Source organism: Chelonus insularis, unplaced genomic scaffold, assembly GCF_013357705.1.
Source record: "Chelonus insularis isolate UGA/USDA-ARS -01 unplaced genomic scaffold, ASM1335770v1 contig_77_pilon, whole genome shotgun sequence".
In the NCBI taxonomy this organism is placed as follows: domain Eukaryota; kingdom Metazoa; phylum Arthropoda; class Insecta; order Hymenoptera; family Braconidae; genus Chelonus; species Chelonus insularis.
In genome coordinates, this window is record NW_023276746.1 from 925,093 (window position 1) to 946,486 (window position 21,394).

Sequence of the window (21,394 nt, forward strand, 5' to 3'; positions counted from 1 at the left end):
GATGACTTCGAAATAATTACATCACTTTCCTCGTGATAATGTTCAGCTCTTTAAGCTCTTTTTGGAGCTATTTGAGAACTTCGAATGAGTATAGAAAGACTGGGACAGCGAGCATTTTCGTGGCTTTGACTTTGTTAGGGTCTGATAATTTAGAGCCCCATATTCTCTTAAGTCGCCACTTGTACTCGCTGCGGAGAGTATCTTTGATGACAGACACGTCCTGTAAAGGAAATTGTGCCTGTCCAAGATATCGGTATGACTCTCCAGCATCCAAATGTTTTATGATGCTCCCGTCTGTAAGCTCGACATTATCACTCCAGTTCGGCGATCTTCTTTTTACTAAGTGGGCAACTGCGCACTTGTCCAACCCAAACTCCATGCCAATTGCACTGGTATACATGGGAACAACCTCTAGGGCTGTTCGGAGTCTCTCAGGACTTGCCGCGTACACTTTCAAGTCATCCATATAAAATAGATGAGTGACTTTGTGTACGCGGTTGGAGACTCGTCCGGCTTTATATCCAGGCGTTCGGCGTAGAGTGACAGATAATGCCAGCAGTGAGATGCAAAATAGAAGAGGACTCAGGGTATCTCCCTGGTATACGCCTCTCCTAAATGGCACTGCTCTGGTAGACACTCTTGTTTCACCAGATGTTACGGTGAAACGTGTCCTCCAGAGCGGCATCAGACGTTCGATGCATCTCACTATTTGTGGGGGTACTGAAAGGCATTCGAGCAAGTAGAGGAGAAGCTCATGTGATGTTGTATCAAATGCCTTTCTGTAATTTACCCAGGCCACTGACAAGTTGCGCTTGTAGTAGTATGCGTCCATTGTGACGCATCGGTCTACTAGCAAGTTCTCCTTGCAACCTGTCAAGCCACGCTTGCTGCCACGTTTTTCGTTTATCTGTCTCCATACAGGTTCTATTGCAGTCAAAATCCTCTCGTTCAAAATCTTCGTAAACAATTTGTAGAGAGTATTTAGACGTGCAATAGGCCTGTAGTTTTTGGGGTTGGACAGATCACCACTTTTGGGGATCAGCACAGTACGCCCTTCAACGAGCCATCCAGGAATGGGTGTATCTCCTCCTAGATATTCTGAGAAGATACGAGCCAGATGCTGGTAGGATGACGTCATTTTCTTCCGCCAGAAGGTGGGGATTGCATCTGGCCCAGGGGCAGCCCAGTTTTTTGTGCCCCCCAGAGCATTTCTGATCTCATCCATGCTGACTCGTTGAAACGTTTCAGGAATTCGTGATAGATTTTCGTCACAGAATTTTCTGAAAACTTGGAGGGCTGGAGTGTCTACATCAAGCGCACTAGCACGACCATATATTTCGGTCCAGTAGGTTTCGACTCTTTCTGCACTCGGGGGCTCATAAGTGACAGGGGCTTGCGGCTTAAGAAAGCGCGAAGGGTCAGATTCTCAACAATCAAGAAACAATCTGTTGTCTCTTCGTCGCTTGTACCGCTTTGCTAATGAATTACAAAGGCCAATAGCGATCTTATTTTGCCTGTGTACCTCTCCTTTAGGATCAGTATCACGGCCGTATTCAAAGTGTGATGTTCACGTCAAATACTCGTCACGATACGCCGAATTCTTGGCGTATAAGGCCTGTGAATATTCAAGTGATCCATCACACTCTGAATACGAGATGCACCCTGTCAAGCCTTCTTGATCTTAATTGCAATCTGTTCGATGCGTCTTTTCAGGCTTAACTCAGGATTGACAGGTGTTCGTCTGCCCTGAGTAAACCCTCGAGCCACATCATAGACTGCATCGTTGAGTGCAAAAAGGTCTATACTATCTGGTACCCGATGGTCGAGATCTTGGTTAGCGCTAGCTAGGTGTTCTGCAGAGAGCGTAATTTTTCGGAGAAAATTACCCTCTCTGCTGGTGAAGTCCTGTTGGTTGGCGCCCTCAGGGGGAGGAGATAGGGGTTCTGCAGTGAGAGAAGGGTGAAACGGGAGTATGCTCCACCTTGGTGCGGCTGTCTCGGGTGTCAATGAGACTTCGTCCTCAGTCTCTGAAGCGTCTGATATTGAAGAGTCAGAGTATGAATCCTTCTATCCGCCGTCGAGACTGAGTATACTGCACCTGCGATGCGAGCGCCGCCTGTGTTAGGTGTTGTAACTCTGAGTGCATTTCGCACCACAGAGTATGCAGGCGCCTGGCATAGCCTGAGGTCTGTGGCTCGAATCTCTCCCAACACTGCATCAAATCCCGTCTCAGCTCCTCTGTCCACCTGAGACGCTGTAGGGGTGGTCCGTGGTCGTTCGATTTGGAACCTATCGAAAGGCCCCTCCCAACTGTTCCATAGCCCTCATCTAAAAAGGGCTGGTTGTGAAGGGCCGTTGCAGGTCTATCGTACGGAACCTGTTAGAATCCTTTCAGAGGTGGTTAGCCCATTGCAAAGGTGGTGATGTTTAACGAGACCGAGATGGATGGTTTTGTTCCTCACGCCTAGAAGGCCATCACCTGTAAAGAGTAAAAACTGGCTGTGCGGGCTTATTCCATTACCGTAGCGAGAGAAGCACCCCTCGGCCAGACATGATCATTATTATTATTTATTGTTAAACCTTTCTTCTAATCAATTTAATCTCATCACTAAAACTAGAAGTCCTCCTCTAGCTATTAGTACCCTTCTTTTACACAATCGGTATATTGAGTCCTCTTTCCAGCTCGAGTTTGCCTACGACTTGGGCTCTTTGGCATTATTATTTCTAATATTCTTCGAAATTTTTAGAAACTTCTGCTGATACTTTATGAAAATGTTCGAAGCATCGCTTGCATCCAATTATCAGCAGGTGGTGTTCCCATGCAAACCGCAGTTTTTCTCAAACATAATCAAATTCATTGTAGGCATTGGTCACCACTGTTAGAAAGCTAATTCCGAAAATGTCCTCGGTTTCCATCAGAGCTAAGTTTAAGAAGAAATTTGAATACAGTAGGGATAGAAAATTCTGTCTTGATGTTAAGTTTATGAATTTATCTATATAGAACCATTATATCTGTACGGCGAGACTGGCACAATCATATGGAAACATATATTCTTCAAAGTGTGGATGTTTTTGACTATATTTTTAGTTGACTTGGAACAAATGATCCATATTTTATTCATTAGAGAAGGGGCCCCCGGGGTTACACAGATGTTTCTGTCCTTAAGATATGTCGCGTAACAACGGGGGCAGATTATAGTTCATCGTGCCCCATTTTCGTACTGACCTAGATGGTAGTCTGAATGTGGGCATTTTGGACACGCCAAACGCGAGACACGTCAGCGACCGCCGACCAAAGCGGATAAAAATGGTACTACGGAAGGCCAAATTCGAAGCCCTGTGCCTGGGGCTGCAAAGTCAAAATATGACATGTAGGCCTAGGTACAACTGGCCAATTGAGGTCGGACTGGTATGTCGTAAGGCCTCGGGCATGTTACGTGTATCCCTGTGCCTGTTTCAAGGTGTAGGTATACGCGTCCCGGGAAACGCTATCGCGAAGAAAGTAGAGTTATAATTTTCCAGAGTTATGCCCCAAGAAGCGAGGTACTCAAATTCCGTCCTTCGGACGGGGGAAGCATGGATTTATTCATGAGAGATATTTTCTCGATGTTTTGTATCATATTGAAGTTTGTGCGTCGATGTTATGCTCGATGTTTCATATCCAAAAATTGAAATATCAATTACTACTTGACTTGATGCTCAAAGTGTCAGGAAAAAATCTTTTTCCTTATACCCCCGCTGAAAGTTCAAATTCTAGCCCTGTTTTTAGGGCGCGAAGTAATATATTTCTATGCACAATAACCATTATAGCTGATAATTGCGGGTCTTAAACTTTTTTTCCTGCTGAATAGTACTAATTCTGCCGCTAGGTACATTTTTAAAACTTTCTCTCCCTCTAAATAGTATTAACCTTACCGCTAGGTGTGTGTTGGTCACTTTTTCCCTTCTAAATAATTCTAGCCTTACCGCTGACTAAAAAGTGGCGCTGATATAGCGATTACACTAAATTCCCTTCCTGCGGCAAGTTTTCAAATGGTTGTCGCAACATATTATTTTTCCTATGTACACAAAAGCAATAAAAAAGATTATTAGACCTTCCTAAGCTGAATGATGGGAAAATCCAAGACAACACGTTTATTAAAAATTTGCTTGCGTCGAAAAAAAAAAGAAAACAAAAATAAAACTTTAAAGATATTTTGTGTAGTAAGAAATATTTGAATTTTCCACTTAATCCAAACCAGGAGAGTGAAAAAATTTCTAGAGACCAATAAAATCATGCATTTCTCTAAGAACAAAAAATTCTTCAAAATCTTTTACAACATTTGAAAGCCACACAATATTCTTCTAAATCAAGTTAGTTAAGATAAGTTCCCAAGAATAATTTTTAGTAAGTCTCTTGTAGATTTTCTGTCCTTAAAGATCGTGACTGTGTTCTGATGAAAGTTAGTTTGAATTGAATAAAAAGTACGTGAAAAATGATTTCATCAGGTTCATCAAGTTCCGAAGAAGCATTCGATTTTGATGAAGAAGCACAGAGAGTGCATAATAATTTACTGCCAAACAAATCATGTGATAAATATATCACATGTTATAATGAGTTCGTAGAGTGGAAAAATAAAAAAAAAGCTACTGTGATAGACGAAAACGTTTTATTAGTATATTTTAATGAGCTATCTGAATCATTACAACCACCAACTTTATGGAGTCGCCGGTCAATGCTGAAAAAAGTGTTGAACGTGAATCACAACATCAACATTAAAAATTTTGAAAAATTAAAAACTTTCATGAAGAACAACAGTCAGGGGTATCAACCAACAAAAGCAGCCGTGTTTACGTGGGACGAAATACCTAAATTTCTCAATACAGCACCAGATCATACTTATTTAGCTATGAAGGTAAGATAATAGTTGAAAAATTATTAATAAATAATTTATTTAGTGAGTATTTGAAAATTGTTTCTTATATTGCAGACTATTCTTATCTTTGGAGTTCTTGGAGCCTTACTAACTGCAGAATTATGCAATCTACGTATACAAGATATCACCGATGCTAATGGTCAATATATTGTTGACGTAAAGGATACAAAAAATTACTATCCACGAAAATTCATCATAGGAAATGAATATTATGAAATTGTGAAAAATTACTTATCAAAACGTCCTGATAACACGGAGAAAGACAGAGTATCCTTATATTACCATCTAGGCTGCTGTAAACGGCAAGTTATTGGAAAGAACAAAATTAGCGAAGTGCCCAAAACAATAGCCCTAGTCTTTAATGTAGCGAATCCTCAAAAATGTGAAAGACACACCTTTAGACGCACTTCAACTACTTTATTAGCTAATGCAGGAGCTACGTTAACGACTCTCAAAGCACATGGAGATTGGAAGTCTAATGCGTTGGCTGAAGGCTATATTGAACATTTCTTGAAAAGTAACGAGAATATTTTTAAGCAAATAACCAGCAACAATCAGCCTTTAACATCGACTGCTAAAAAATCACCAACACCACCATCACCAGTACCACCATCACCAGCACCACCATCACCAGCATTACCAGCACCAATACCACCATCGCCGATGTTACCAACACCATCATAATTAGAAAATACTATAATTATACCCGAAACCCAGGAGCCTGACTCAGACATTTCGAATCCTGATAAACCAAAGAAAAGAAAATCATCCTAGTTGCACAATATACTATTTTAAACCATCAATAACATAAATATATGCTGCATTTTGCAATGCATTCGTTATGACTTCTTTTAGATGATTATATGGAACTTCTCCACATCCCCAATCAATTTCGTGAATAGCATAAGTATCCCATAGAATTTGATTTTGGTAATCACACGTTAAAGATGTAAAACTTTTTGGAGGTTGAAATAACACAGTATGTTCTAATGATTTATCTTGAAAATTATTCAGAGAGATGACGGACAATTCTTTAACAACAAACTCACCATCCATAAAGGTATAACCCTGTACGTTTACGACAACAGCATATATCATTGTATACTAAAGAATGATCATACGCGGATGAGAGTTTTGGAAATACTGATGCATCATTTTTAGAATAAATTTGGGATTATTGTGGAAGACATTCTATTTTTGTTATATAGTTGTAGATCCCCCCTTCTACTTTTGAAAACGACGAAAAATTGCGAAGGAATTTATTTATTTAAAACATGAATGAAATAGCTCACAAATTGTTCTCACTTTATTAGAGAAAACATTGAACATATATAAATTTATTAGTGATTACATTTTTTTAATCTTAAATTCACATTATTCCAACAAACCAATGAGTTTTATAGCGTTAGTTTCATAGATGCATCTCATATCCTCACCTAGAAGAACTTCACGATGCTTATCGATGTACTTATTGAGCATGTTATCTTGATTCAAGTGTTCGATTTCATCATCTTGAAGAATGTTCGGTGTAGTTTTCAGCCTACGCTAAAGCTTCATGAGCGCTATACAAAAATTCCTCCGAATCTTCATTTGTTAGCATATCATCCCTCCTGTACATACTTATTCCTAGAGCTGCAATATTGACTTTCATATCATTGAAATCTGTATACTCATTTCCCAATCTTATTATGCACACCTTGCCTGATGATGCTGTTATTGAATCCTATGTAAAATTGTATCTGTACCGATGTTTGGCACATAATTACCTTATTAGTGTTATGAAGCATTCTTTTAGCTCACATCCATAGCAGGAATCAGCAATCCATGATCGTATTTTATCCTTATTGAATCGAGATGTTATATCTTCATCGGGAAGCATTTCAGGGCGTACATCAATGTAGGCTCTCAACGCACCGTAGCCTTCTTCGAGTAGAAAATCTTTTTTTTCGATCCGCTCGCCCTATCCTAGCTCTTCTTTTAGCACTCAACTAATCACAGCTCGTTTTCTCCAACATAGCCAATGATAGGTGTCCTACTATTGTACTCGGTCTATCGACGCCGGCTACAACGTGTTTGCAGCAATTAACGCTCACGCGACGCTCTAGTACACGTGCTCTGCTACCGCTCTTTCGGTTTTCTCAGTAAATAAGTGTTCTAAGCTCTATCCGAGTTCAATAAAGTTCCTAAAAGCTCTGCTAAGCTCTACTAGTGTTAATAATTCATTGTTAACGTGATTAATAATTTATTTTCATAATAAAATTATAATAAAGCTTAAGAAAAGTGTCTTTTGTATATGGTGCACCTCTCTTAACCACATCCTACGGCGTAGCTCATCTGCTATCGTTTCTCGTCAGCTCGTGAAAAATAGAATTTATAACATAAACTCAAGCAACAATTTTAGGTTCTTATAAAACACATAGTTTTTCTACTGAGTGCTGAAAGAAGAGGTAGAATAGGGCAAGCGGGTCGGATGAGCTCGACTGAGCACGAGCTGGGACGAGAGCGAGTACAACTGACATGTGGCGGTTAAGTTTTACGCAGCAGAAAGTTCGAAAAATTCGTACATTTATTTGAGACGACAAGAAAATAACGTTTGCAATCATGTGATATCGCAATATTTGTGTTGTTATGATATATTCCCTATTGAAAAGTTTTCAAAAATCTTAAATTTATGTGACATCTCGATAAATCATTCCAACTATTAAACAGTGGAAAAATTTTCACGTTATGTATGTAACCGTAAAATTATCAAAGCACAAATGTTAAATTACTGCATCTAGCGTTATAAAGTAATTCAGAACAGTAAAGAGTAATATAAAAGCATAGGAAATCTTTAAAATGTACAGAAGTTCCCTACGTTGCTCCAAATAAACGATAATCGAATTGAAACATCTTTGACTAACATTAATAACACAGTTGAGGTCGTGTGTTTTGTATTCCGAAAAAATTATGACAAATTTCTTTTTTTTTCTCAATAAAAAAACCATTTGCAATAACATCAAAGCATAGTATATTTGTAGCTGTTGTTTTTTTATAGGGCAAATAAGTTAAGAATTAATTAATTCTCAGTTTGAATTTGCTAGCTGACAGGAACTTCGGCGGCCATCTTGGGACTGGGTCGATAACGAATCGACGAAATAATCAATAATTCTTAATCTAGTCACTCATTTGACTGATTTTCAGTGTCCCTTTTAAGTAATGAAAGTCCTGTCGCCATTCTTCCACTGTTCTTGTTCACGTGTACACGCCATTCTAATTCTTTTCGGACAATCTTGAAGTTTTGAGTCAATCATTAGTGCTAGTGCTATTCTGAATCTCCAGAAATATTCAATTTTCATTCTACAATCCAAATCAATGACTATTTCAAGACATTTCATAGTAAATTCACGAAATTACATTAAATTCATTTTGCATTGCATTGATAGGCTAACGCCACGTGCACAATCATATTCTTGCTTAACTTGAGAAGCGTGCTGAGCTCATGTGGGAGGTCAATAATACCGAACACACCAAGTATTGAGTATTTTTTAGACATTCAATACAAATTCAGTAATTACAATTGACATTCAGTGATTCCTAATGACCTTCATTTCTTGTATTCAGTGACAAAAGGTCATTCAGTGTACATTCTGTACCTGTTAGTACTTAAAATAAAGATTACATATTTTTTATAAAACCCGCCTTCCATTTGCTCTGTTCCGGCACAGTGTGTGTCATAATTATAAAGAAGCAACAGAAATTAGGCTCAGCACATCTATCATCAGTATGATGGTGAAAAATATTCTTTTTTATAAATATTTTCTTGATGTAATTATACTCAAGACGATATGAGACCATTATTTCCTATGTTTTGTAATTATGTATAAAACGGGCACGAATTATTTATTTGTGTGTTTTATATATATATTAATCATACAAATGTACAATTGTTAGAAAAACGTAAATATCCTGCAAACTATAAGGAGTATCTTTATATCCTTTGAAGGACCTTGTGAGAAGATCAGAACACGCCTCATAAGCCATCGAAAATATGGTGTCACATAAATGTCCAGATGGCGTACGTATGTATGTATCTATGCTAATTTATACTAATATATAAATTTCAAGTGTCTGTTTGACCGTCCGCGCTAATCTTTAGAACATCTGATTCGATCGCAACGAAACTTTGCACACATGTAAAGGGGGTGGTTAGAAAGGTTATAGGATTCTTTTTGTTTATATCAATTATTCATAACAATTAAATTTGTTGCAAATGAGCATAAATTGTATCTCACATTGGAATTCATATTTTTTTAAATTATTATTAACACTCATCATTTATTAGCAATTTTTTTTATTTGTTCGTCAAAAAATATTACGTATCTCTAATCGAGCCGTTCATACTACAAAATAATTAATTAATTGAGTTTTTATCAATTACTAGATGGTTGAGCTCTTATACTTTATCATTTCTCTCAATGATCTCAGATATTATTTTAATAGGGTACTCAGAAAAAATGAATGTCCCTTGCGACAAGTACTACAAAACTGTCCTTTGTCAATCGAGCATTACATTATTCAATCTTGTCAGATTGATCGTTTATAATTAATAAGCAATATTTTCTACTGGCAAAGCGAATAACGAATGAATGAACTCCTTATTCCCATAAAGTATGGCAAAAGATCATTACCGACCATTAAATCGTTTTAAAAACAACACTTTACAGTCTCTTTAAATTCCATGTTAAAAATTGTCAGTACTTGATGATGACACCGATAAGAAAAATTCAATGAGAAATAGTTTTGTTACTTCAATAAAAACTAATGAACACAAGAATAAAGTAAGATTATCCATGAAACAGCCATAAGGTTATTACACAATTTCCAATTATTTGTACATTGTTTTATTTAATTATCTCGGTTACACTCAAAAGTGGTTATAAGAAGTGTTCTGACTTGGAGGGCCCCAAGTCAGCAAGTCTCAGAATATTTATATATTGTTAATGCCGGACTTGTCCACCGGCGCGTCAGTCAACTCACTGGACCAATCATCGGGAAGTATTCTCCTCATGGCCCAGAAGGCAACTCTACGGCCCTAGTGACGCCAACAAGCACGCGGTCGAGCACTTGTGGTGTCAGTTAGCTTCAGGCAAATCACGCGCTCAACTCCGTAGAAATTTACGCAGTCAATTCACAGTTTTTGCAGTCAGCTCACCCTTTTTCGAGAATAAATACGATCAATCAGACTCAGACTACTCTAGTGAACAGTACTAAACCATCAAGATTACTCTTATCAGTGCCAGTGGTCCAGTATAGTCAGTTGTAGTGTCTTTAGGCGCGAAGCTGAACTGGCGTCGACGCCATAGTGCCTCACGGACATTCACATATACATCGCACACCCGAACAACTCTGGTGTATACCGTGAATGTTGCTATTCACTGTTTTCAGACGTTTTTTGGTGAAAAAACAACCATCAGACAATTCATAAGTGTATGAACAATTAATGTACAGTCAACTCACATAAATTTAGTGATTATTAATTTCTATTGGTTAAGTTAAGTGTTATTGGTTAATAAAATCTATAAAACCTATACAAGTTGGTGTTAATGAACTATTTTTAAGGAACCTTCTAGCATCCAACCTTTTTCTTTGTTCTGCTCTTAATTATTACAGTCCACAAGTTTTTGTTTGCTCGTCCGGCCGACTCGAAGTCAGAACAAGAAGAGAAAAAATTTATGTTCAACATGCACATATTATTTATTCATAGCAAAGACAATATTTGAACAAACCTCACAATCATTTTCCTCGTACTTTGAATATAAAAAAAAATTGGAAGTTCTCTCGCAATGACTTTCACATCGTAAAATGTATCCAAATATTCAAACTTCGAAATTGAAATCAGCATTGTGCTCGAGTAATAACCCCGACCAAACCATTCTATGTCGATTATCTCGTTAGCATACGCATTCAGATGGTCAAATGATACAGATCCATCAACCCTTCCCAGTTTGATACTTCACATTACATAAGGGTTAAGAAAGGTATGGCTATTAAGAATTGTAATACATACCTTGTGAGGATCAAGCCAATTTTTGTTTTTGTTCTAGGTAAGAGTATAAGAGATGATTATATCGTTATTAACCGAAATAAAATAGTAGCGTTCTCCGCACCAATAGTAATAATTACCGATCATAGTCATAGTCAGCGCAAAGTTTTGAAGCGCGGAATTTAGATTATTTTGCAAAGTATTGTTCTTTATTTTCAAATTTATTCCTATATCATTATATTTGATTAAATTATAATTTAATCCTTGCTTTGACTTCGAGTCGGCCGTGATGAGAAAAAATTGAATCAAACTAGTGGACTGTAAATTGAATGAATGAGGTTGGATGCTAGAAGGTTCATGAACAAAAGTTCAACACTCAAGATATGGTTTTATAGGTTTTTATTAATCAAACACTTAAACTATGAATATAACTATGCTTAATCACTAAATGCGTATGAGTTGTCCATTAACTGATAGTGTTCATTAACCAACAAGAGTCGTCTGCTTAAAAAAGTACAAAAGCTATTTCAGACCGCGTGTAGCGACAGGCATACAATACAACGGAGTTGTTCGGGGGTGTGCTGTACGTGTGACGGTCCGTAAGGCACTATGGCGTCGACACCAGCACAGTTTCACGCCCAAAGACACACAACTGCTATTTCCTAGACCACTAGCACGTTTGAGACTGATAATTTCTGTCCCCTCTTTGTCCGAGGGACACTTACTGAGACGACTGCTATTGAGTTAGTCTGAGAACCGTGAGTTGACTGCACAATTCTTGATTTGCCAAGAGAAAAAGTACAGAGTCGACGGCCCTAACTGACGCTACAAGTGCTCAACCGCGTGCTTGTCGGCGTCACTAGGGCCGTAGGGTTGCCTGCTAGGCCATGAGGGAAATACTTCCCGGCGATGAATCCAGTAAGTTGACTGACGCGCCGATTTATTGAAGCATATCTAAATATATCGTCATCGATTTGATCCACAGCAATTTTCAATGACTTAGACAAGGCAAAACCAAAATCACTTTTTTGCGATTCAACATAGTGGAGATTGTTCACTATCATGTTACCAATATTATCAATTTCATTTCTACTCTCTTGAATATTTTCGAGTAATCCTGTACGTGTTGGCTGTCTAAAAAAAGAAATTCTTATGTATGAATTGGTTTTACTCTCCAACAAACTGTCAGTTGAACCTGCAAGCATTGTATACTTCTCGGAACTTTTTGCTTTGTCAAGATAAGTGTCTTTTTTTTGTCAATAAGTGGCTATTCCTTTCAGAACCGACTGAGTATCATTTGCTAAAATAAACGTCTCATTCTCAGACATTTCATACAGATTTTCTACCTTAGTCGTGACCATAACTATGCCATTATGGAACTTTGGAATATCATTAATAAACTCACCGATATGCTCCATTAAATCATCGAAATCGTTCTTATTGCCATTCATCTTCAACGAATCGTAATTGATTACTAAAATGAGTTTTATTCTGTTCACTTGATTCATGATTCTGGAAATATACTGAAGAAATTTCATGTTTAACATCTCGATTATCTCGAAATTCCCAATTTTTCCGTCTTTATCAACAATTACGGAATATTCATCCTGCTTAATTGCCTTTAATTTGCGACCGACTAGAGCGGAAATTAAAGTAGTTTTCCCTGCACCTGTATTTCCCATTGCTAACACGACTTCTTCGTGTTGACTATGTAAGAGAAATTCGTTTTTATGTTCCTCCCAGAAATTGATAATTTTTATATAATTGACATTGATATTTTCTCTGTCGATGCTATAATTCATTCTTAAATTAAAATTATGGTCAAAATGCCGTGTCAATGCCAACAACATCATCGATAGTAGAGCCCACCTCATAATGACGTAATATAAAAATGTGTATATTGCGGTACTCTGATGCTAATTAAAATATACTGAACTATTAGAAAATAAATTGCATTACATAGCTCATAAAGCAAAGAGTTGATATTTTTTTTGAAATGTTAGTTCATTTAAGTGTTTGAAACTGAGAAATAGTCTAACAAAGATAAATAAACGTCAGTACTAATATTGCGATTTGAGTGGTAATAAAAGAAAAGACGATCACTGAAAGCAAATATACTTGTAGTTCGCTCGAATATGAATAATTACTTGTAAATGTTTGACTTAAATAAGACACTAAATTTATATCAGTTTTGACTGCTTACACAACTTGTTTAAAATGGTGTGGAACAATGCCAGATTGAATTGTACAAAAAATGAAACACCTCGTACTGTATTGTCTAATAATTAAAAGTATACTGTGAACATATGTTTTCAGAATCAAATTGAATACATTAAACGCCGAGAAAGGAAAATTCACATGTAGACTCATACAGGGTGATCGATAATTATGTTTGAAAATTTTACACACAGAAACATATGAAAGTCAGTATGCATAAGATAAGGAGAAAACTTATCTGTTGATTTTCCTACCAAATAATTATCAATTCTAATTGTCACCTATTAAATCCTACAGTTGTCCTAATCCTGGTGTCCAACTTTGCTCATCAACGAACACAATTTTACCAAGGATAAAAAACCATACATGCCATCGCTGATTAAGTAACCGGAGGTGAACAAGATTTTTTGAACAATAATGCATCATCATATCACATCTTACTGTCAAAAATAAAATCGTTACCTGCAGATGGAACAACATTTCATCACTACCACCCAAGGATACTCTTACTCTCCCTTAAGTACGTTCTAACTAAACTTGAACATAGTATTTTACATTGGGACATGGAAACTAGTCAGAAAGTGTTATAAGTGTATGGAATGGACCATGATTATGCTAAATAGTCAGAATCTTTGTCAGAAGTTATTCAGAAAGTGTAGAGTTTATGAAATGAATGATGATCATGCTAAATGATCAGAATCTCTTTAAATTATGTTGTAAGTGTAGTAAATGAACTATTATCTTTTCAGTCGATCAGGATTTAGAAAAAATTTTAGAATATGTATTTAATCGATCAATTACGAAATAAATACTCGTTGGTCCGAAACATGTCAAATGCTAATCGGTCAATTCAAACTGTACATTGAACTAATGTCGTACTGAGTTCTTCGAGAACGAATTCGACTTATGACAATCTCCGTGCTACCTTTGATTTTTAAATGAAAAAATCAATTTTTTTTTACAGTTAAGAATTTTTTTTTTTGTTGCATTCCTTAAGACAGTTTTTTAGCGAGTGAACGCTTATAAAATTTTTCAGTGTAGGAATGGGCAGTAAATTTAATTCGAAAAGTGTTTAAAATTTAAATAGTCTTCTTTGTAGTAAGACGTATCCATGTCTTGATGTACCTGTGGATTTCATAGGGGCAGGTTGTGAGATGACCATGACTCTAAAAAATTTCATTTGCCTCCGGTTACTGAATCAAGCATGGGATCCATAGTTTTCGCCTTTAGTTAGAAGCTGGTCAGAAAATGATTAAGGTTTGAATTGGTTTTATAATGTGTAAGATACTATGTTCAAGTTTAGATAGAACGTACTTAAGGAAGAGTAAGAGTATCCTTGGGTGGTAGTGATGAAATGTTGTTCCATCTGCAGGTAACGATTTTATTTTTGACAGTAAGATGTGATATGATGATGCATTATTGTTCAAAAAATCTTGTTCACCTCCGGTTACTTAATCAGCGATGGCATGTATGGTTTTTTATCCTTGGTAAAATTGTGTTTGTTGATGAGCAAAGTTGGACACCAGGATTAGGACAACTGTAGGATTTAATAGGTTACAATTAGAATTGATAATTATTTGGTAGGAAAATCAACAGATAAGTTTTCTCCTTATCTCATGCATACTGACTTTCATATACTTCATATGATGATTATGGCTTATAAATGATTAAATTCAATAATTAGCGCGTGACCGGCATGTTCGCTTCAACAATGTGCATTTTATTTGTTCCGAACGTTCGCAGTTACTCTTGTTCAACTCAAGAACTATTTGAGAGTGCGTAGTACATTTAAATAATAATTATTTCCTTTTTTGTTTAAATAACCCAAAAATTAAACATCATTTTCATATCCATTTATAATTATTTGATATTATTTATTTGCGTATTCTAAAAACGATCAAAAAGTGTGTAAGAGCGAGTATAGAATAAAGTAAGAGAATGAGTTTAAATATCTAAATAAGTACTCAAGTACAAATAAAAATAAATCAATCGGTAGATAAATAAGTTAAAAATAAAATTCATGAAAGATCATGTCAAGTAATTTATTTTTAATTAAATCTTTCTATTCAATGTTTCCATTCTCTTGATCTTGTCTCCATTTTGTTGTTTGAAAATTATAGCTCTGGAATTGCTGCCAAGTAATGTTGGCCACTCAATAATTTTATTGTACACGGTAACTCATTTTTAATAGTTAAAGTCTCTCCTCTCTGACTAATCCTTACTTGTTATCTACGTTTTCTGATTGGTCGTTTTCATAAGTAAATAACTTGCTCATTTTTGCACATATTGCAAAATTGCAAAGTACGTTTTGCTTAGAATTCTCTCTAGTTTCTGTGTGTAAAATCTTTATACATAATTATCGATCACCCTGTATAATAAGTAATAGAAAAAGTTCAACAATAGTTTTTAAAAATGAATTCTTCAGAATATCGACTATTTAAATCAATTTATTACTATATGCAATTATAGTAGTCATGTCAGTGACAACATTGTTTCTGAGATGACCACTATAATTCCTAATTTTTTTTAGTTATATATCAAGTGACTCGGAAAACCATACACATACGGAAAAACATTTAAAGTAAGATAACTATTGAGAAACGCAATAGATATTCTCAATTATTAAATAATAAATTATTAAGATGAGTATTTATTGAAAATCATACATAGTTTTTTATATGTTTATCTTTAGATCGAGGTTATAAGGATTAAAATTGTTAAATTTTGTAACGAAAGATTTTTAGTGCAGATTATGAATAGAATTCAATTAATAACTTTTCAGTTGAAAGTTATTGTAATCGATCCGTCTTGTTCAAGGTCCCTGGAGTTAAATACATGAATACACAATTATTTCTGAGTAGACGTATGCTTGTGTGTGTACGTTTGTACGTGCGTTCGAAATTATTTTTTATTTCGAGTATCTCGAAAATATAGAATAATATCGACTTGGAACTAATTATATTTGAGCATACAAGTGGTATAGTTCTATTCCTTGAATTAGAAAAAATAATAAAAATGATGATATATGCAAGTCAAGTTGATAGATAAGAATTATTAACGACTGGTAATTCAACTGCTCTATTATTTGATAATAAGAAGTCTGTTCATGTGGCTAAATAAGTTTCCTGAAATGTTTTGTATCAAAAAAAACCTTGAAATATGATCGAATAAACGATCTATTGATGGTTTGACTGAAAGTTATTCTAGTTTTGCAAGAGACATTAAACCTAAGCAAATACAGTGCTTCAGGCTTAATAAAACTGTACGCCAAATATGAATGACAAGGACGACAATAATTATTTATAGAATGCTATTTTTATGAACCATCTTCTATAAAATAATGAAAGAAGTTCTGAAATCATTAAGAACCAATTTTTTTGATTCTTTAATGTATTAGGTTTAGGGTAAATTCGGAATACTTGCCTAACTGCTTAGATAATCATACTTTTTCAACTTTAACTAGTATCATACAAAGGTACTCTGAAATATTTTATGAAAACTTAATAAAATTATATAATATTTAAGTGTATAAAAAAAAAATATTATAAATTGGGTACGTAAATCTTAGTTAGACATAATGTTTTTTTCGTAATGCCTAACCTTATAAAATAATACAAAGAGTCGAGTCACTTACGGTGGAACCGGATAGGTGATACATAAAAAAAAAAACGATCTGATACGGGAATTTATACTTGCAGATTGATAGTCTTCGATAAGAAAATTATTGAAATTTGACGAATTAGTTAAAAAAAATAGTTTTTTAATCTTCTAAAAAAGAAGAATCTGAGAGTGTCGATATCAGTATTGATCAAGAATTGAATTTTTTTTATTTGATCTTTCAATCAGAGTAAATTTTCAGTACATAGTGATATTTTCATGTTATGTCGCTGTTACATAACTTCGTTATATTTGTTTTGTTGCAACAATATAACATTGGCCTCACATGCACTTTACTATTTCTCGTTCAACAACGTAACATTATTATGTTCCTATTATGTTACGATAACATAACCTTTATGTTATTGTAATGTCACAGGCTTGAGTGGGTAATAAGACAGGTTGAGATTCGATCCGAATTTGGATCCTAAATGTAACACCTTCAATAGTTCGATCCAGAGCAGGCTACTTTACATGACTTTAACCAGGGTACCTTAGCCAGGTTTTGATTATAATTTTTTTTGTATTAAAAACAAAAAATAATTAGATAATTATTTTTTTATGATTATTACATGAGAAATATTATTAATTGATTCTACTCTTTTTCAGCGAAGAAAACTGTACAACATGCTAGATTTTCAAGAAAATTTGAGCTGTGGGGGTTAAACGATACAATTACTCTTCTGCTAGCGAACAACCAACACTAGATTTTAGAAATAAAAAAAATCAGCACTACATATTCAACGGGTTGTTTTTAAATTAGCATATAAATTTAAAATCTTTTCTGGAAAGAAATCTATGTTTGTTAGTTCCAAAAAGTGAAGCCGAATCGTCGGTTGGAGCCGAAGGGATACATAGAGACAAAGTGAATAAATATTTTTTGTCATATTCCTACGTAAATTTCAATTTTACTCCTTCTTTAGAGTCAGTGAAGTCCGACGTTTCTTCCTGGCATAAAATAATAGAATTTGTTTGTGTGCATGCCAACACGCATGTTTTCTTTCTCGTCAAGGCATAACGTCTCGCTTTACTAACCACTAAACTGCACTTCGAGTTGCTGATTGACTACTTCGGTGGAGTTAGATTTACTGTAAATTGCATTCACTATAAAAAGAAGTTTCTACACTATTCTAAAAGTAGTTGTCACCACTACCTGGACGAAATTCAATGCTTCCGGTTATTATTATTGTTTTAATATCATTGATATAACTAATCATAAATAGTCACTTCAACTAATTTTTCAAATTGCTGATTGACTACTTTCAGGAAGTTGAATGCTAAAAGTTTTATATAGTTCACCGTACTACTCCTTTCACCCAACTACTTACGAGTAGTTGACTCAACTGTATATCCCTCAACTATCGTGGATAATTACTTCAACCAGTTTTCTAGTTGCAGCAACTATTTTTCAGTTACCGCAACTACAAATATTACTTGCCATAACTAGTTTTCTTTTTTTGATGTAGATAGTTGACTCAACTATCTCGATTTTTCTCAGTGCACCATGTAAATTAACATGTCTAGAGTAGCAATAGATGCTCAGCGCCAAGTCAACATTCACCTTCTCTCTCGTTCTTTCTCTTTTTCTTACCAGCACACCCCTTTCTCCATGAGCACCAAGGACTAATAGAAAAGTGTAGAATACGCTTATGTAGTATAAACAACAGATAAAATTTTTATTAATTTTCAATTAGTTAATATATTAATTATTAAAATACATTTTTGCTTTTGTAGAAAAAAGTTTTGGTTTGTCTTTCGGAATGCATATTTTTTATGTTATAATCTCTATTTATTTACATTATTAAAGGAATATTCTAATAAATATTCTACTTATCGGATTCACGGCATATTGAATATAACTCTTAATTAACTATCGAATTTACAATAAGACACTTTCTCTAGTTCATTACAGTCACATTGATGCTTGTCATTTCATTCTCCTGACATTAAAAAATTCGGACTTGTTTTAAGAAATACAAACATTTTTTTTCACTCTTCTTTTGCCGATTTTCTTTCATAGATAAAAAGATCATATAGTAATGTTTATTATAGCAACAATTACTATCAATACTGTCATTACAGCAACGGTTACTATGACTACTGCTACGACACCAACGGGTGAGTTTTAGCTGGTATGGATGTATTACTAATGATTGTACATTATTATACAATTTAGACGTAATTATTCATGATGTGAAGTAAAATGAAATTACTGTTTTTTTATAAGTGCACATAAAATGCAAGTCGTAAGATTCTTTTCATTCTGTAAGTCATCGATAATTGGTAGTAATTTTCAGCTGATGGAATCGGTAGTTATGTGAAGAAATTAGCAGATGACCTAGTGAAATGCGGCACGGATGTGTCAGATTTTGATTCGTTGCTAACGACATTGCGTGATCGCGTTGAATCTGTATACATCGATGGCGGTACAGTCCGGGTACGAATAAACCAAGGGGCCAAATCTGGGCTGACACTGCGTCACAGCTCTCGGAGTTTGGATGTAGGCTTGCCATTTCCTAATGGCCCAAGTTTGAATAAGGTTTGGACTGACGTTTTCGCGCCAAGACTGCACACTAGGTTTAAGCCAGGTCTTAAAACCAATTTTTGCCCGGACTTTATATAAATTTACTGATAATAAGACAAACCAAATGATAATTGCAAACATATCATCATTAAAACACTATATAACTCATATTCATTTTTACTATCAAAATTTAAATTAAACATTTAAAAATATAATTAATTCTGTAAATTCTACATTTGTACCTAAACTTCGGATAAGTCTAATCGTAAACAATACAGCTGAGTAAAATAATAGTGCACTTTTTAATTTAAAAATCATGATTAATCTAAAGAAGAAGCAAGAGTAATGTTTTAACAAATGCGTCTTCCACCCTCACGGTCTTCACTACTAACCAACTATGTACTGGTTACACTTAAAATTTTCAATAATTCGTTCAAATTTTCATAGTTTACTCCTATAAACTCTGAAAGAAGACATTTATTTCATAGCACATCAGTTAATAGATTATTAACTACCAGGTGATAAACTGACATCATAAAAATTATCATTTCATTATACCTTTATGAGTTCTTCAGAAATAGTTGTACATTAAAGGTGCTGAAGTTCAGAGTCATTAATTTAACTATTCTCCAATATTGGATCTTCATTCATATTTCAATCACTATCTATTTTGCACTAAAATTTTCTGCAGGAGTTAAAATGCGTATTGTTTTTTTTTTCAATTTTTTATAATAGTAAGCTGAGGTTGAGCATCAAAAATATGAAGGTTAAAAGATTTTCCTGTCAAAAACTATAAAAGAGGTTGCTTAAAGGATTATAATATGAAAAAAATCAAGATAAACATAATATTGTTCATACGTGTTTAGAAAAAAACTGAATCTTGGTCTTGTCTTGTCATTTACAACTGGCCCAGACTACAACCAACTCCTTTGAACTTTTTTTTGTCATCCTTATGAAGAGCTGTTAAGCAATCTGAAAATAAAAGAATTTATTTGAATCTCTAATGAATTGATTTAATTTTTTAATTTCACAGGCTGACTTACCATGTTCTTTTAATAATTAGAGTAACTTTTCGAGAGAGTTACCATTCAGATCTCTTTATGATGCTCTTTTATTTTGAAGGTCTTTCTAAGTAAGAAATATCCTACATTTTTTTTAACATAATTTTTTATTAAAGTTACTATTTTACCTTTCATTTGTAGCATCACTTTTACTTATTCCTTAACTGTTGATGGTAATTTTCGATTTTTAGGATGTGCCAAGTAGTATTCCTAAAAATATATTATAAGCATATTTAAACTAACTATCATACGATTTATGTATGTAACGTAGAAAATTTTCGTCGAAAAAGAGTTTTCTTCAACCTCACAGTGGATGATTTTTATGAGTTAAATTCCAGTCATAAATTTGTAATTTATTGTTCTTTAAATGAAACGTAATAAATGCAGGGCAATTATAACGAAATTTTCTGGAATACGAAAATGACATTTAAAATTCTATATGATAGTTTATTTACACGATAATATGAGTGCAAACATGCAGAATGAAATTTGCTTCATTCTATTGCAATAATGTGATTGCAATTTGATAAAATGAATTAAATATGTAATATTCTGCCATAAAATTTTTCAGAAGTAGATTATATAGCATAGATTACGGAATGTTTATAATTATTTATTATTTGTTATTTCGTTCACCTCTTGATTCCGTAGTTTCATCATCTACGAACTTACATCGATATTCGATATTGGAATACACTAAGACATCGTTAGGAGGTTTAATTTTCATAGATCGTTTGTTCACAAAAATTATTGTTGTAGATGACTATATGCTTCTATTTTACTTTCTAATTCTCCATACGAGTTAAAGGAGTTTTCTCTTTTTAGAACAATAATATTCTCCATTTCTCTCATGTAAATAATTTAATACTAATAATCATACCATTCGAGTCAGAATTTTGCTCTTATTTTGCCGCTGAAACTCCTGAAAGTCAGGGGGTCCAGCAGAAAGTAGAGAAAAATCGTTAGTATTCCCGGCGGTCACCCATCTAAGTTC

The 21,394-nt window shown here is 34.6% G+C and overlaps 1 long non-coding RNA gene across 1 annotated transcript; it reads right to left on the minus strand.

Annotated features, from left to right (window-relative positions):
* Positions 1-19,518: 19,518 nt before the first annotated feature.
* Positions 19,519-20,644, minus strand: LOC118071332 (uncharacterized). The gene is made up of 5 exons (XR_004690872.1): positions 20,529-20,644; positions 20,383-20,467; positions 20,198-20,311; positions 19,898-20,129; positions 19,519-19,802 (listed from the first exon to the last, which is right to left on the minus strand). It is a non-coding gene; the product is annotated as an uncharacterized lncRNA (long non-coding RNA).
* Positions 20,645-21,394: the final 750 nt, after the last annotated feature.